This window comes from Pseudopipra pipra, chromosome 9 (assembly GCF_036250125.1).
Source record: "Pseudopipra pipra isolate bDixPip1 chromosome 9, bDixPip1.hap1, whole genome shotgun sequence".
Classification (NCBI taxonomy): Eukaryota; Metazoa; Chordata; class Aves; order Passeriformes; family Pipridae; genus Pseudopipra; species Pseudopipra pipra.
Window position 1 is genome coordinate 1,511,768 of NC_087557.1, and position 16,453 is coordinate 1,528,220.

General features: G+C 47.0%; 1 protein-coding gene across 3 annotated transcripts in view; it reads right to left on the reverse strand.

Annotated features, from left to right (window-relative positions):
* Nucleotides 1-16,242, reverse strand: part of PLA2G4A (phospholipase A2 group IVA) — an 81,936-nt gene extending 65,694 nt beyond the window's left edge. For all 3 annotated transcript variants that reach the window (XM_064664034.1, XM_064664035.1, XM_064664032.1), the window contains exon 1: nucleotides 16,136-16,242. The gene's annotated coding sequence lies outside the window, so the exon portion shown is untranslated. The remainder of the gene's footprint in view (nucleotides 1-16,135) is intronic.
* Between the last annotated feature and the right edge of the window lie 211 nt (nucleotides 16,243-16,453).

Here is a 16,453-nt window from a genome sequence, read left to right on the forward strand (position 1 = left end):
CAGCATTCCTTCCGAAAGGAAAAGCACCTCACAGGCCGTGCTGCTGCAGCAACATGAGCATAAATCCTGTGTGGACAGGGCTTGGAACAACCTGGGCTAGTGGAAGGTGTCTCTGCCCACAGCAGCAGGTAGAACTAGATGAGCTTTAACGTTCCTTCCAGCTCAAACCATTCTGGGATTCCTGTTGTTTTACTGACAGTGTCCAAGTTTATGAATTACCACACCAAACAGCCTCTTGAACAGGCCACAGTTCAGCCTGGTCATGCAATATAGAGACAGCTCCCCTTTTAAGTGCCTAAATCTCACTCTCATCCAAAAATGAGCTCTACTTTCATCAGTCCAAGAGTGTTAAATTGTTAAGCCCAGTTTCAGACGTGATGAGTACCAAGTGGATAGGTGGATCACTGGTTAAATCAAGAGTCGTTTGGGATCTCAGCTCACTTTCACTTGTGGTGACAGACTGAAATGGAGAGGGGATTATTGTCTGAGGAGACTGACAACAACAGAGCTACTGTACAGAAAGAAGTTACACACACATACACACAAAGATTATTACAGGAACATTTTCATTCTCAGTGTTGACCTAATAAATTCCTACAGATAGCTCAGTTTTACAGGATATGTCAAGGCAAAGGACAGGAAGAATAATAGGATTTTCCCAATTCATGCTGAGCATGAGCTTACTCCAGAGTTAGTGTGACCAAGTAGGAAAACCCTGGAAGTGAGTAAAGCACAACCCAGTATAAATCTCATCACTAGAATACGTCCTCACAACTGTAAGAAAAATCATTAAAAGGAGGTTGTTTATATCAACCTGGCCAATTCCTCTTAAAAAAAAAAATCAAATACATGGACAATTTGAAAAATCATAAGTGAATAAGTATGACTCACCAGTACAGTCACTAACGTTCAATCTATTGTGATAAGAGTAAGGGGTACAGAATAAGCTAAGTAATGACTCAGGCTTTTTGTATGAATGTCAGCAGCCATTTATATCAAATCAGATTACAGCATTTTATTTGGTTAGATTGATCCTGTGATTGTATAGCAGAAATAACAAATAATCTGTTTCCACATGACTTTTCCCAGCATCCTGGAAAATCACTGTAATGCTATTTCTTAATTTAGGGCTTCCCACGTGAGAAGGAAGGATTACCTCTGCCTCCATGTAGAGCACCCATCACCTCATTTTTATCACAAATGGGAAAGTGTTTGCTCTGCTCGTGTGCCATGTGGATCCGTGGGTTGAGGCCAATGGTGTGAGGGACAAGGCCAAGTGCCACCCTCGGGTCACAACAACCCATGGAACTCTCCAGGATGGGGCAGAGGGGCTGGAAAGTGCCCACTGGGAAAGGACTGGGGGTGCTGGTGCCAGGGCTGGACACGATCCCAGGGGTGCCCAGGGGGGCAGGAGGCCAATGGCCCCTGGGCTGTGCCAGCCATGGGGTGTCCCAGCCCCAGGGCAGTGCCCGTCCCTGTGCCGGGCACGGCTGAGGGACCTCCAGGGCCGTGTCCAGGGCTGGGCCCTCAACAAGGGACACACGGAGGGGCTGGAGCGTGGGCAGGGAAGGGAAGGGAGCTGGGAAGGGGCTGGAGCAGCAGGAGAGGCCGAGGGAGCTGGGGGGGCTCAGCCTGGAGCAAAGGAGGCTCAGGGGGGACCTTCTGGCTCTGCAACCCCCTGACAGGAGGGGGGAGCCGGGGGGGGTCGGGCTCTGCTCCCAGGGAACAAGGGACAGGAGGAGAGGGAACGGCTCCAGCTGTGCCAGGGGAGGCTCAGGTGGGACAGGAGGAGGAATTTCCTGCTGGAAAGGGTGGTGAGGCCTTGGCAGGGGCTGCCCAGGGAGGTTTGGAGTGCCCAGCCCTGGAGGTGTCCCAGGAAGGCCTGGCCGTGGCACTCAGTGCTCTGGGCTGGGGACAAGGTGGGCATCGGGCACAGGGGAGACTCGATCTCAGAGGTCTTTTCCAACCTCAATGATTCTATGGGTGGAAGGACGGATTCTGAGCAGAAGAACAAAAAAGCTCAACCTTTGTGCCACATTTTTGAAGGACACTGTGGGGTGAAGCTCAGCAAGGAAATTGAAATCAGCATAAACAGCCAGACAGGAGATTTTAAGATTGGGAAACCACATTTGACTTCCTGCTATAGAGGATGTAATAGATGTAATACATGAAAAGAGAGTCAACCTTTTTTTAAAGATGACCTGTCACCCTCTAAGCAATTACTGAAAGTATAGGTGACCCAGCACCAACGGAAGGAGAGCCCCATAAATAACCCAGCTGAAACTCTGGAAAATTTGCAACAATCACTACCAAGGTGCACTGAAATCCTATCTAGTGCTTCAGGCAACTTTACATGCCAAAAGTGAGGAAGACAGAAGTGGCAAAGTAATCAGGCCAGTTCTCTGTTGCAGTCCATGTTACAGAAACCTCCTGGAATAAGAGGCAAGGCTTGGTGAGCCAGGGGCATCACTCCCACAATAAACTTGGTTAGGCTGGATTTAGTCCAAGCAGAAAAAAAAAAACCAAAACCAACCTTATCTTCCTCTCTGCAAGGAATGGCCTCACCAACAGGGATATTCAAGAGGCTGGAAGCATTTCTGCCTGAATACCCACACCTGTGTCACATTGGCCATGGAAGTTCCCATTTCCTATCCAGCCAAGTGCTGTAGTTTCCCCAGGATCACCAACCACGGGTCTGAGGAAGAGGCAACTGATTCTGGGCACAATGGTTTATGTCACACTAATCCTGCTTACGTAAAGGACAGTTCACAAGAAACACTCACTGCAACAGCCTACAAGAGATTACAAGGAAAAATCTGTCACCATATGTGAATTCACCCTATGGCAAACTCACATAGGTATTGCACAGTGGAACTGAGTAAATTCAAAGGAAGGAGTTCATTTATTCCAAGAATTTATTAAAGAGTTCCTTGACTTAATATGTCTACATAACTGTTCTCCAACATCACGTATTACTTCAACTGACATTGCTTTAGAAATAAAAACCAGTCTTGAATGGGAAAAAAAAAATTCAGCTGAGAGATGCCAAGAATATTCTTGAAAATTGCCAATGATCACTATCTTTTTCTCTGGAAATTGAAGAGCACAAGGCAGAGTTCAGATGACAAAGTCTCAAAATTGGTCAAAAAACCTCAAGCAGTTGATGAGTGGGTCAGGCTCTCCATAGCTAATGTGGGAATCAGCCAGCTGGTTTTTCCAGCAAGAAGACCAAAAAACAAAGAAGAACATGAAAAATCAGATGAAAGTTCCACAAAAAAGAAGAATTATTGGATTATAGATCCTGTAAAAACAATTACAGCATACTACTGAAGTCCACATATTATTTATGTCATTTCAAGATCACCTCTGCAGGTGATTTGTTATATGGCACAGTGCCACTGGGGAAAGCAGATAGAAAAAAGCCCCCTATTTCTGTACATTAGGATTTTGGAATTTACTTATGCCACAAATAAACCTTTAATCAGAGAATCTCAGAATGATTTGTGTTGGAAGGGACCTTAAAGCTCATCCAGTTCCACCCCCTGCCATGGGCAGGGACACCTTCCACTAGCCCAGGTTGCTCCAAGCCCCGTCCAACCTGGCCTTGGACACTTCCAGGGCTGTCTGACAGTTATTTAAGGGTAGCCTTACTTTTGGAAGCCCAACTTAAGGCAGCAGAGAACAAAAGCTCACCCTTCAAGATCCTGGGTGCCCCAGGCTCTCCAAAATGGAAAAACTCCCAACCAGTGGCAGCTTCCAAAGTGTTGCCAAGAATGCAAACACTTATGCAATAACTTCTAAAATTAAATGATACACATCTCTACTGCAACACCTGACTGCACAGAGTTGTTTGTTGAATATATTCCTTTAAAACACAGGTGAAGGGAAGGAAAAAACCTCCCCTTGCTTTAAATTTTTACCTGGATCTTTGGTAAAACTTTCCACTCTGGGGGGTGCTGGTCAGGAACTGCTGCCTGCCAAAACCTCAGGAATCCCCCTCAAAAAGCCTCCTTGGTGCTGTGGAAAGAACTGTTGCTGAATGTTCTAGAGCACTAGATTGAGCCTCCAGAAGTCTCCCTCACTTGGCCTTAATTGCAGCAAGGAGCTCAGCCAACTACTAAATATTTCTGGGCCAACGCCTTTTAAAGATTTTATTACAATCATGAGAGTTCAGTTCTTACATATCTTTAACTTTTCCACACCTTCATTCCTTCTTCTGCTTCCCTGCAGTAAAATAGGAATGGGTTTAAAGGAGACACTTCAGGGAAAATATTAGAATAAGCTTTTATTTGAGCATTATAGCACCAAGGTTGTGGGTTTGATCCCCACATGGACCATTCACGTAAGAGTTGGACTCAGTGATCCTTGCGGGTCCCTTCCAACTCAGAATATTCTGTGATTCTGTGTATTTATATTTTTGGGGGGAAGAAACATGCATGCAAAGCTGCCTGACGCGTTCAGGCTTCAACAGCAGGTGACAGTCCTTCTGCATTACAGTTATGCAGTGGTTTCACACAAAAACCAACCACCAAAATAGCTAAAAACACAAAGAGCTGCTAAAATTAACAGCTAGCTTCTAGTCAGGTAAGGCACGTCCACAACGAAATTTAGCTGAAAGTGAGGCAAATATTTCTGTTAAATATCTTTTTGATTATTTTTCGATTAGTCTCATATTTCTCAGGATTTCCTGCCCCTTCAGCTGTCACATCAGGGCTGGAGGAAGGGCTGCACACACGCGGTGTTTCATCATCTCCCTCTCGTCGTGTCTGCACAACGTGACTCAACATTACAACTTTCACGTCCTCGCTCGACATACGAGCCCTGCTCACCGTCTGCAGTGAAGGGACAACTGGGCAGCACTTCCTTTGGTCTCCATGATCATAACACAAAGCTGTGACTCAAGGAAATTAGTGGGGACTTTCGAGTAAAAGCAGTCATGAGCAAACTTCTGGCGCTGACATTTTTCAGTCTCTTTGAACGCTGCGAGTAAAATTTATATGGAAATATTTTATGGCTCTTGCCAAGCTGGAGTCTAAGTAACATAAATATATGTTTTACACACAAGGACACAGACAAAGGCAAATACAGACATGCCTGAGACATATTTTTGAGGGGAGAGATTAAGTGACAAACACTATGAAAGATTTTGCAAGTACAAATAACTTTATAATCAACTGATTTAATAAATCAACTGCCCAACGCATTTCCTTGGGAAGTCTGTGGTTGGACACCTTTGTAGCACAAAGTACATCCATGCCAGTGGTCTTTTGTCCTGTATCTAAGCCCCAGGCAAAGCCAGACAGCCTGGAGCAAAGCCCACCTGGCCCCACACAGTCTCCCTTGGCCAAGGAGACGTTCATCCCGGGATCTGAGGTCTTACAAAGCATCCCAGACTGGTTTGGGTTGGAAAGGACCTTAATACCAGTTCCACTCCCTGCCATGGGCAGGGACACCTTTCACTAGAGCAGGTTGCTCCAAGCCCTGTCCAACCTTGCCTTGGACATTTTCAGGGATGGAGCAGCCACAACCTTTCAGGAGGAAGAAGCTCCTGGGTTACCAGCTTGCGTTTGAAGCCAAGCTTAAGTTGGCAAAGCATTTACTCAGGGGTTTTGATTTTCTGTACAAAGTCAGTGAGGCTTTGCTGGCCTCCCCCAGCTGGAGGGGCAAACAGCCCAGTGCCTTGCTGCTCAGAGACAACCCGAGGGAGGGGCACACCACTGTCCCTTCCTGAGCTTCCTCTTTCAGTGCCACGGCTCTCACAACTTCTCTGCAGCTCTGCCATCCCTGCCCAGCCAAGAAGTTCCTGCTCCTGCTCTTTTCCTGGGGTGTCGAGGACCAGGAATCGGAATGGGAACAATTCCGGAAATGGAAAAATATGTACAGCGGTTGAATGGACTTTACACATTGTGTGTTTCCCCCGAATTTGTATCTTCCAGCCATGCCCAGGCTTGCTCACCTCCCCGCTCCTCTGTGTTCTCTGCCGATTGGCTGGAGAAGCTGCAGCAGGAGACAGCCCCCATTTGCCCTTTCCTCCCTTTTTCCCACGGCCCAATCCTGGTTTGTCCCCCTGCCTGTCTGTCTCCTGCTCCACCCTATGTTCTGGCCCTTTCCCTCTGGATAAAAACCCCGCGTGCGCGCTGGATTAAACATTCTACCTGCACCCCACCTTTGTGTCCGGGATCCGTGTTATGTCGCGGTCCCATTCCCCTCCCCATTTCGGACTGCGACAGATGGCGTCCACCGTCGGGCAGAAAAGGTATTTACCTTAAGAAAACCTCTCCCACGCCACAAAGGGCTCAGACAGCGCTGAGAGAAGCGTTTTCGTCTCGCTGGTCCTTCCCGGTAGAACCCCAGATTACGGCAGGATAGCCGCCGCACCGAGAAAGGTGAGCTCCGGGAAAAACCTCTAATCCCATCTCCCACCCTCACAAAATAATTTCGCAATGGGCCTCTCGCTATCTACCTCTCAAAAATTCGTGTACCGCAAGCTTAAAGACTTTATTTTGGAAAATGGACACCCTTTAGACAAAAAATCCTCAAAATCTCTTGCTAAATGGCTTGAAAACAGAGGGGAAGCAGTCTCCGACAGCATGTCCCTGAAAGACTGGGAGAAAATTGGATACAATATCTGGAGAGCGAAAGAGAGGGGAGACAGAGAGGCTACTGAAGCGTTAATTGCTTGGAGATTGATTTTGATGGTGCTACAACATCAAATAACCAGTCCCAATGAAAATCTCCAAGAATCTGAACAAAAATCCAAGCCCCCACCCCAAAAAATGGACAAGCCCCGAAGGTCCCGGAGCGGCGGGGGGGCGGGGGAGAGCGCGGACGGCGGGAGGGTGAAACAAAGCACAGAATACCGACATCATGGCGTAGGCGAGCTGAGCAGCCTCGTGGTTGAAACCCAGGAGAGCAGGGAGCGCGCGCAGCGTGGAGAAACGGCGTGCAAAGATTTCGCGCGTCTCCCGCCGGCACCGCCCCCCAGCCCGCCCGGGGAAGCTCGGCCGGCACCGCCCCCCAGCCCGCCTTCGCGTCTGCCCCCCTACGCCCCCGGCACGACCACAGACCCTCCCACCAGAACGCCCTCTCCCTCCAGCGCCGCCTCTACCCCCACGTCATCACCCTCCCGGGGTAGACGTAAACTAAGGAGCAGGGCCAGGGCCTCTTTCGACGATAACACCGGGGAAGATAACCGCGCCCATGAAGCCTCTGTTACCGAGGCTCCCGGTAGTTGCAAGATGACAAATAACTCTCTTCCATGCAACGATATTTGGAAAGCTTTCCGGACAGAAGCCGCACAGGCTAATGATGCCGAGTTTTTAAAAGCCTTTCCAATATATTTAGAGGAAGGTCGAGCTCCTGAGTGGCGTCCAGTGTCTTATCCTATGTTAAAAGACATCAAAAAAGCAATTGTAGAGTACGGTTTGGGGTCACCTTATACTGTTGGACTTTTTGAATCATTTTTTCTCGCCTGCCGGTTAATACCATATGATATCAAAGCGGTAATTAATGGACTGCTATCCACCGTGCAGGCATCCGTTTTTGAAGCAGAATGGAAACGCCTTATAGTTAAATATGTTAATGAGAAAATGGAGAGGCATGGTATTCCTGTAAGCAATGCTATTGATATGCTGTATGGAGAAGGTAACTATGCCAGCCGACAAGACCAGGCTCTTGTGGATTTAAAATACTTAGATATTACAAAAGATCTGGCAATGGAGGCCTTTAAAAAGGTTGCTGATGCATATGTCCAAACACCCTCCTTCACCCTAATTCATCAGGGCTCAACAGAACCTTTTGTGGACTTTATAACCCGGCTAAAAGAAGCTATAGCACGGCAAGTCCAGCAAAAGGAAAGCCAAGACATTCTGTTTAATAAACTTGTGATTGAAAAGGCTAACGAAGATTGCCAACAAGCCTTAAAAATGCTAAAGGATCCTACACTCCTGGAGATGATAGAGGCCTGTAAGAATGTGGGGTCTAATTCTCATAAAGCAAGACTAATAGCTGAAGCTTTAGCTGGACCACAAACCTGTTTTCACTGTGGGGAGACAGGACATATTAAAAAGAACTGCGCACGATTAACTACAAAGACTGAGCTTCCCAAGACGCCGTGCAAACGATGTGGAAAGGGCAGACACTGGACTAAAGATTGCCGCTCTCTTACTAACATTTATGGACAACTGCTACCCCCGAAAAGGTCACCAGACTTAAGAAGAAAAGTGACTTTTAATTCAATGCCAGATCTTAAACAGTGCACCTGTGAGCTGTCAAGAAACAACGCAGCACTCCCTCAACTGCGTTCCATCCTGCGTAGCCCATCCCTTCAGCAAGTGCCAAGAAACCACAGCAATCCCTGCAGTTCCCTTATCATGTGATCCCAATCCTAAATTCTCCCTTCTAACATGTTCTGCTTACTTTCCAGGATCGCGTAGTCCACAGAAGACCACTATCACTAAGCTTTTAGACACCATGGAGCAGTGGCATCTCAGGCTGGAAACAATTTTAGGGGGGGAGTCACTCAGCAAATGCAGCTGTCCACTTGTTTTGAAATTTTGCTTTCTCTGTTTGTTTTGTTACTAACTATTTCTTGTGTCACAGCATGCTGCAGGAAAACCATCACAAAAAATATCTTTTTAGCCGTGCCTCATTCAAACAACAGAGGGCGAGATGTCGAGGACCAGGAATCGGAATGGGAACAATTCCGGAAATGGAAAAATATGTACAGCGGTTGAATGGACTTTACACATTGTGTGTTTCCCCCGAATTTGTATCTTCCAGCCATGCCCAGGCTTGCTCACCTCCCCGCTCCTCTGTGTTCTCTGCCGATTGGCTGGAGAAGCTGCAGCAGGAGACAGCCCCCATTTGCCCTTTCCTCCCTTTTTCCCACGGCCCAATCCTGGTTTGTCCCCCTGCCTGTCTGTCTCCTGCTCCACCCTATGTTCTGGCCCTTTCCCTCTGGATAAAAACCCCGCGTGCGCGCTGGATTAAACATTCTACCTGCACCCCACCTTTGTGTCCGGGATCCGTGTTATGTCGCGGTCCCATTCCCCTCCCCATTTCGGACTGCGACACTGGGGCTTGACTTTTCCATTCCAGCACTTCAGCTGAGATCAGAGTAACAGTAACTCTGAGCTGTGGCACCAGCTCTGCTGATCAGCTCTGCCGATTTGGGAAGCAAGCTTTGAATTGGGTCACACTTCGTTTTTAAACAACTACCTTAAGTGCTACTGTAACCAACCCAGCCAAGCCCTGAGAGGAGGAGGGGAAGGACCTAAGCTGCTATGAACCCATTCACAACATTCCCAACTGAGGTTCTGGTGACAGGTTAAAACTGACAATAACATTTTCATACAATTATTGGAAAATTTTCCCTTTTATCAAAAGAAAAAAATAATTTTCTCTTTACTGCAATCTGATACTACCAGTTCCAAGATATTAATTACATCCATGGTTACACAAAGCAAACCCAACCCACAGAACTAACAAAAAAGCAGTAGCTTCTGGGTACCCAAACCTTCAGGAATGTCATACAACCTCAGTCATTAAGGAGCTACAAAAGATGACCTCAGAAGTAAAAGGACAGCAATCAAAGTCATGAAGAAACTCCAAATTTACATAAGAGCTTTGCAAAATAAGAGACATAAGGGGGACTTCCATGAAGATTGGTTGAGAAAACTTAGGTGAGCTATGACCACTGTAACTGTGAACTCTTACAAAATTATCTAAGTTTGGGAAGTTTTTCTAATTCAACTATTTCTTAAGACACCAAGGGTTTACTGTCTCTCCTGTCAACTCAAAGTCTCGCTCAGCATATTAAGACACCCGCTGATGTGCCAGCTCTGTGGTGAAAGGGAAATGACTTGACACATTACAGGGCACAGATTACACAGTGGAGGTGTTCAAGCACTTTTTAACAACAAATGTCAATTTAGCAAAGCACAGAGTTGTCATACAAGAATTACACTGGTTTTAACAAAGGTGAAACTAAATCAAAACAACCACTCAGTGATCAGTAGAGGCCCTCTCAGCTAGGAAGGAATAACTTACACTTGCTCACACCATTCATTTCAGATGGTGATTTTGATTCGGATTTAACTTAATGCCCAGAAAGAAGTCATTTCATATCATAAAATCCCAGAATGGTTTGGGTTGGAAGGGACCTTAAAGCTCATCTCATCCCACCCCCTGCCATGGGCAGGGACACCTTCCACCAGCCCAGGGTGCTCCAAGCCCCGTCCAACCTGGCCTTGGACACTTCCAGGGATCCAGGGGCAGCCACAGCTTCTCTGGGCAACCTGTGCCAGGGCCTCCCCACCCTCACAGGGAACAATTCCTTCCTAATATCCCATCTAATTCTCTCTATATCAAAAACACCCTTATAAAAATTTAACCTACATTCACTAGGCCAAAGTGGAGTTGAAGAGCTCATTGGATTAATAAATTTGGGAGTCTTGGAAAAAAGGAATTGAAGGATAAAAAGCAAAATAACACTTGGAAGTATGTCCTCACTGAATATAATCACTTACTTACCAGTAAAGTCTGTGTGGACATGTGCTATTCCCAGTGGAAAACGCCAGGAAAATGTCAGATGTTGGCAGATTTTGCCATTAGTAACTGCCAGCACAGGCTTCACACCAGCTCCCTACAGGAACCTTACATTGCCTGGGAAAAGGAGTGAGTCTGAGTATCATCACTGAACACAACCCATAAAAATACACTGGATGTAAGAAAAGCCAGGATTTGCTTCCGAGCATCCTCCTCTTAGATGTTGTACCAGCTACCGTTCTCATCTGCCTCCAGGTTTTTCCCTGGCACTGCCTTTGATTCACAGTTGGTTACTTGGAAAAACTACTTTTTCTTTGTAAGATAACAATCCAAAAACACAAGGGTTGTGAAAACTTAGCAGAGTCCTGTCTTTATCTGAAGGGGTGCTGTGGTTAGGAACTCATCACCTATCCTCCTTGGATTCAAACAACAGCACTATAAGAACAGTTAGGTTTGTATTTTACCAAAAATGCCTAGGTCAAGAGATGACCATTACTGCAGATGTTTATTTAAGCACACATCCATATTTATGAAATTAAAGAACAGAAGAATGCCTGAAGAGTGCATTTTCTTTTACAAACCTCCACTATAGTCTATTTCTAAAAGGCAGAAGACAAGAGGAACAAGCAGAAAGTTTCTAATTAGTTACATCCCCCAGGGCTACAACCACCTTCTCCCCAAAATGTGGTTTCATGTTTTTCCTACAGGGTCAGGCAGCAGCTGCTGATTTTGCATGGAGCTCCAGTTTTGCATGTGGAGTCCAAAGGTCCAGTTTTTGGGAGGGAACATGCAAAGTGATGGTCCAGGCCACAGCCAGAGCTGCTCCATGTTCAGTACAATTATCCACAGGTCCTGTTTGTTTTCCTGCTGACATGAACAGGTTTTGGGATGGGCCAGAATGAAATCTCTACTTGGGGGCATTTATTTTTAGCATCCATTTGACAATGCAGCAAGTTAAATGCACGAGAAATGCAGTTCTAGGAGTTAAACCCTATTTATAATCTCTACCCTTGAGACAAAAGGGAGGGGGGTGGAAACAAATCAAAAAATAATTCCACAGTTTAATAGAAACACCTGGCCTTGTAGTTTAGTAGTCTGGCCAATGCCATGGACCAGACAGGATGAGACAGCCTGTACATGTGCATCCAATTATTATTCCACATCTCCATCTACCACAACATTCTACCTGTCAGTCTTGTCCATCGTGCATGTTTTATAAAATGCAGTTCCTCAGGGGCTGGGACTATCCAGTTATCACAAGAAATACACACTTCTACAGACCTTAAAGTATGATCTCTGTGTGTGCACAAATAAACATACAACCTTCTAATCTTGGTAAATGTAAAAGGATAATTCATTATGAAAGTGCACATTCCTACAGATCTTAGCTAAGGATATAAGCACTGATAATAACAGTATGAGAAGTTTTACTGATTTATGTTGAGATCATTCTAAGGAAAACATCAGATAAATATCAAAGATGAGTCAGTTCAATGGTTTTACTATCAGGTAACCACAAAAAACCCCCACAGATGTGAGTGAGACAAATCAATTATAGTTCTGAACTTGCGTACATGGAAGCTCTTGACCCTGCACTTTCTGTCTCCTCCCTAAATATCCATATTTAAGGAAGCTGGAAAGATGGGAAGACAAGGATTTTTGTTTGCAGGCTACTTTATATTCTGAAAAATATGCCTGAAAAATAACTTTGTTCTCAGCAGACACAAGCAGCACTGGATCCTTCTCTCCAGGCTCTAGGATGCACCGTTATCAGAGCTACCACTCATCTGGAAGAAGATTAAACATCACAATTTACAAATTTAAATTAAGTGCAAAGAGAGCTGTGCAGCCTGGCCAGCAGCTCAGTGTGCTCAGAGACACACCACAGGTAGGATCCACCTCACTTAACTCTGACACCAACCTCACAAGGGTCTGCACCTTGCAGACAGCAAGGGGCACTCCCAGCACATCCTTTCTGGGGCCTGGTGGGTTATCTGTGTAAAATCACATTGATTTTATCATGGAAGCACCTGTTTTCCCTCCAGGGATTACTTGAAGAGTCAGGAACACTCACACACTGACTCCTACTCTGGGCGTGTTGTCAGCCCAGATCCCAAAATCATCCATCACTACACGGCATTCCCAGCACGCAGCATGAGCTGAGATGGAAAGTGTCACGTCAGCAACCTGCTTTCTGGGAAAGGAAAACACCCTGGGAGTAAAAGTGCAGTGTCTGTGTTCCCTGGCACACCTGCCAGCTGAGACAGGACCAGCACAGTTTTAAGGTGAACACAGATTATTATGGGCATTAGAGAAAGTGAATAAGATCTGTACATCAATATATGTCTGATATGTCTCCTTGCCAACACTGAGGTCTTATTTTTTACAGACACTGTGTCATTCTATACAGTATCACAGAATTCCAGACTGGTTGGGGTTGGAAGGGACCTCAAAGCCCATCTCCACCCCCTGCCATGGGCAGGGACACCTTCCACTAGCCCAGGTTGCTCCAAGCCCCGTCCAACCTGGCCTTGGACACTTCCACAATATGTTCACACTGGAGAACCAACTGATATTTTTAAGTCCATAAAATCTCACTTGCAGTATTGCCACAGTGTTTTCCATTTTTAAAAATTAGGCTAAAGTCATAGTGTTCACTAGTTCCTTCCCCACAATCTGTTTAAAAAATAAAATAAAAAGAATACTGGGGGCTTCTTGGTGCTTTGTTTGCTCCTTTTTGGGGGACCACTTTCCCCTGTCCTAGAGATCACCTCCTGTCCCTGCCCAGGGCCTGAGTAACTCTGCTCCAGACGTTGACACACAGGCTACTGGAAATTGGTACAGTCAGGAAACTTGGATCATCTGAGGTAAACAGTAAATGAAAACCCTCAGGAAGTCTGAATACCAAGCTGGTGAGGGGCTGCCTTTTTTTTTTTTTTTTTAAAGAAAGAATTCTTTTGAAAGTATTCTGTTACTACATCACATTATTATAACCTAGGGCAGTGATGAGATAATTTCCATTACCAAGGCAGGTTCTGGGATTTGTTTTTCAGACTACTGAGGAAGACAGTTATATCACTGAGGCATAGCAAACACAGACATGAGAGTTCATCACCTCACAGCAAGATCCTGCTGCCCCCATCCATGAAATCAAAAAGAAATCCTTCCACAAATTATGTGGAGCTTCTGTTTAGAAAGAGATACATGACAGACCAGCTGTAATCTCAACTTAAAAGTGTGTCATGACTGGCTTTACCTTAGTGAAAGGACTTGGTTTTATTGCTTAAATCTTCCCCAGACTGTGAGGTACCAATATTTTTGGCATGTACTTGCCCACTAATGTCAAACAATTAGTCAAGAATTCAGTTTTGCTCCATCAAGGTCACTCCCCTTCCTTGGATACTGCCCTGAAGGATACAGAGATTTTGATCCACAGCAGTAGCTTGTATCAGGTGAAGAATAAAATGTTTGGGTTTGAAATTTGAATTTCATTTCCCATCTCTCAACTCCATCTGTTAACCATAGGCCATACCATACTCTGAGCTTTTATCTCTTGAGCCAGAAAGTTTCCATGGAAAACCAAGTATTTGCTCATGTTTTGTAGTAATTTTTCATACACTTGAACCTCTAGGTACAAGCAGGAGACCCCTCCTTCTCTGGCTGCTATATGAGTTTGTCCCCAGTATTTTCCAGCCCAAGCCATTGAATCAACTTAATTCCATTTGAATTCGCAGTTCTCAAGTCTCCAGAAGAGCTCCAGTTCCACTGCCAGTGCTGTCCCCTCCCAACTTCTACAGCTCCAGTTCCACTGCCAATGCTGTCCCCTTCCAACCCACATGGAATTCAGCAAAGCTGCCACATCCCTGAATACTGCACATCAATTAAAACACTCAAACAGAGCCATTCCTATTATTCCTGAATCAATGTGCACCTGGCACTGGACTCAGTCCCTTGGCAAGGGAGAGCAGAGTTTATCCAAAACATCAGTGAGGTTGCTCAATGGCTTTGCAGGAACTCCTCTGAGGGAAATACTCAGGGCTCAACCCCATTCTTGTTATTTTTCCCCTTTGTATGATGAAAATTCATGAACTGAAGGGAAAAGCTAAGGCAAAAACAGGTTGGTTGAAATATTTCCCATTCTAGCTGGTTCAGGCCAGTTGATAAAAGTAACCTATTCAAAGTGGCATGGAAATTATGCTTCTGATAACTACGTTCAATGAAACACTCAAGTTAAAATGAAACCTTAGTGACGCAGCAGCACTAAACAAATTTCCCTTTTTTCCCCCTTTGTTTTTGGCTTTTTGTCTAATTCTTCTAAGAAAAACAAGTCATAAACAGTGCTCAGTGTCAAGAGTCAAACTGGTGTTTTTCCAGTGCAGATGAACTGGCCATGCAGGAGGAGATTAAATTCAAGCATAAATCACTATTTGCATTTTTCTTGTGTTATGGATCCCTGCCATAAGGGAACAAGAGAGTGCAGAGAGGTGGGCAGGGATAACGTGGAGATTTGGAGAGACAACAGTGGTAGAGGAGCACTTTACACTATATATTAAAAACTTTCTTGTTAACGGAAAGAAAATAAAATATACACATTAGCTTAAAGTTCATTGTATCTCTCTGGAATTCTTAGCAGGCTGAACAGCCCTTGGTAACCACAAAGAAGCTGATCCCATGTATCAATGGTTTCGTGTACTGAGGTGCACAAGAACATCTTTCTGCAGGAACATCTACTGCAGATACAAGTCGTACCAGAGTACTGCTCCTCCCTTGGGGTTGGGATTGCAGACAGGAGCCTGCAAGGAGCCTCCACGTGGGCAGGGTCACACTCAACACTTCAGGTGGCCCAAGGGATTTTCCCCAAAGGAAAGGCACAAAGTGCCTACGGACAAGCCCTGCACAGCTCCACAGGGGTCAGCAGCTCCAGGTCACACCAGTGCAACCCAGGGTCAGCTCCAGGGAAGGAACAGAACTAGTGCAAACCCTGAGCTACTGGGGGAGCACCAGCACAGGAACTGGTCCTACCACGGAGGCAGCAGCTTCTCCGGGTGATACAGCAGGGCTGGGGAGAGGTCAGACAGGACAACAAATTAACCTCTACCTGTGATGGCCACTTCGGTGCCAAACAGACACAGATAACCCCACGAAAACCAGTGTCCAAGGCCAGGCTGGACGGGCCTTGGGGCAGCCTGGGCTAGTGGAAGGTGTCCCTGCCCACGGCACGGGGTGGAACGAGGTGGACCTTTAAGGTCCCTCCCAACCCAGACCATCGTGCGATTCCAGACTCCGTAACTACAGACTCCTGCTGGAGGCACCGCCAGCAAGTCTTACCGGCACTTCTGTGCCGTCAGACCCAAAGCAAAGCCGCCGTCGGAGCCGTTTTGCGAAACTCTGCCTGCCTCGCCCCGTTCCCCCCGCTGTCCCCGCACCCCAGCGCCGGGTGGGGGGAGCCCGCGGGGCCGGGCACGGACCGGGGCGCCGGGACCCCGCTCGGGCACCCGAGCGCTGTGCCGCCCGCACCCCGCCAACCCTCCGCTGTGCGGAACGGACCGACCGCCGCTCCCCGGCCCCGCTCCCGCCCCGCGCTTACGGCTGCCGGGTCCGGCGGGCTCGGTCCGGGCTCCGCGCTGGGCACGTCCCGCTCCGGCCCCGCTCCCGCTCCGCCGCGGGCGGCTCCGCGCTCCGGGCGGGAGGTGCCGCGCAGCCACCGCCTCTTAAGGAGGAGCGAGGAGCCCGCCCGGGGACAGCGGCCGTGGGGGAGCAGCTGCGGGGCGATGGCGGCTGATGGGCTGAAGGCCCGCGTCCTGCAGCCGGGGGGCTGAGGGGCTGAAGGGCCACAGCGGCTGAGGGGCTGAGGGGCCGCGTCCCTCCCGGGACAGCGCCGAGGGCAGCGGAGGGAGCCCCGAGG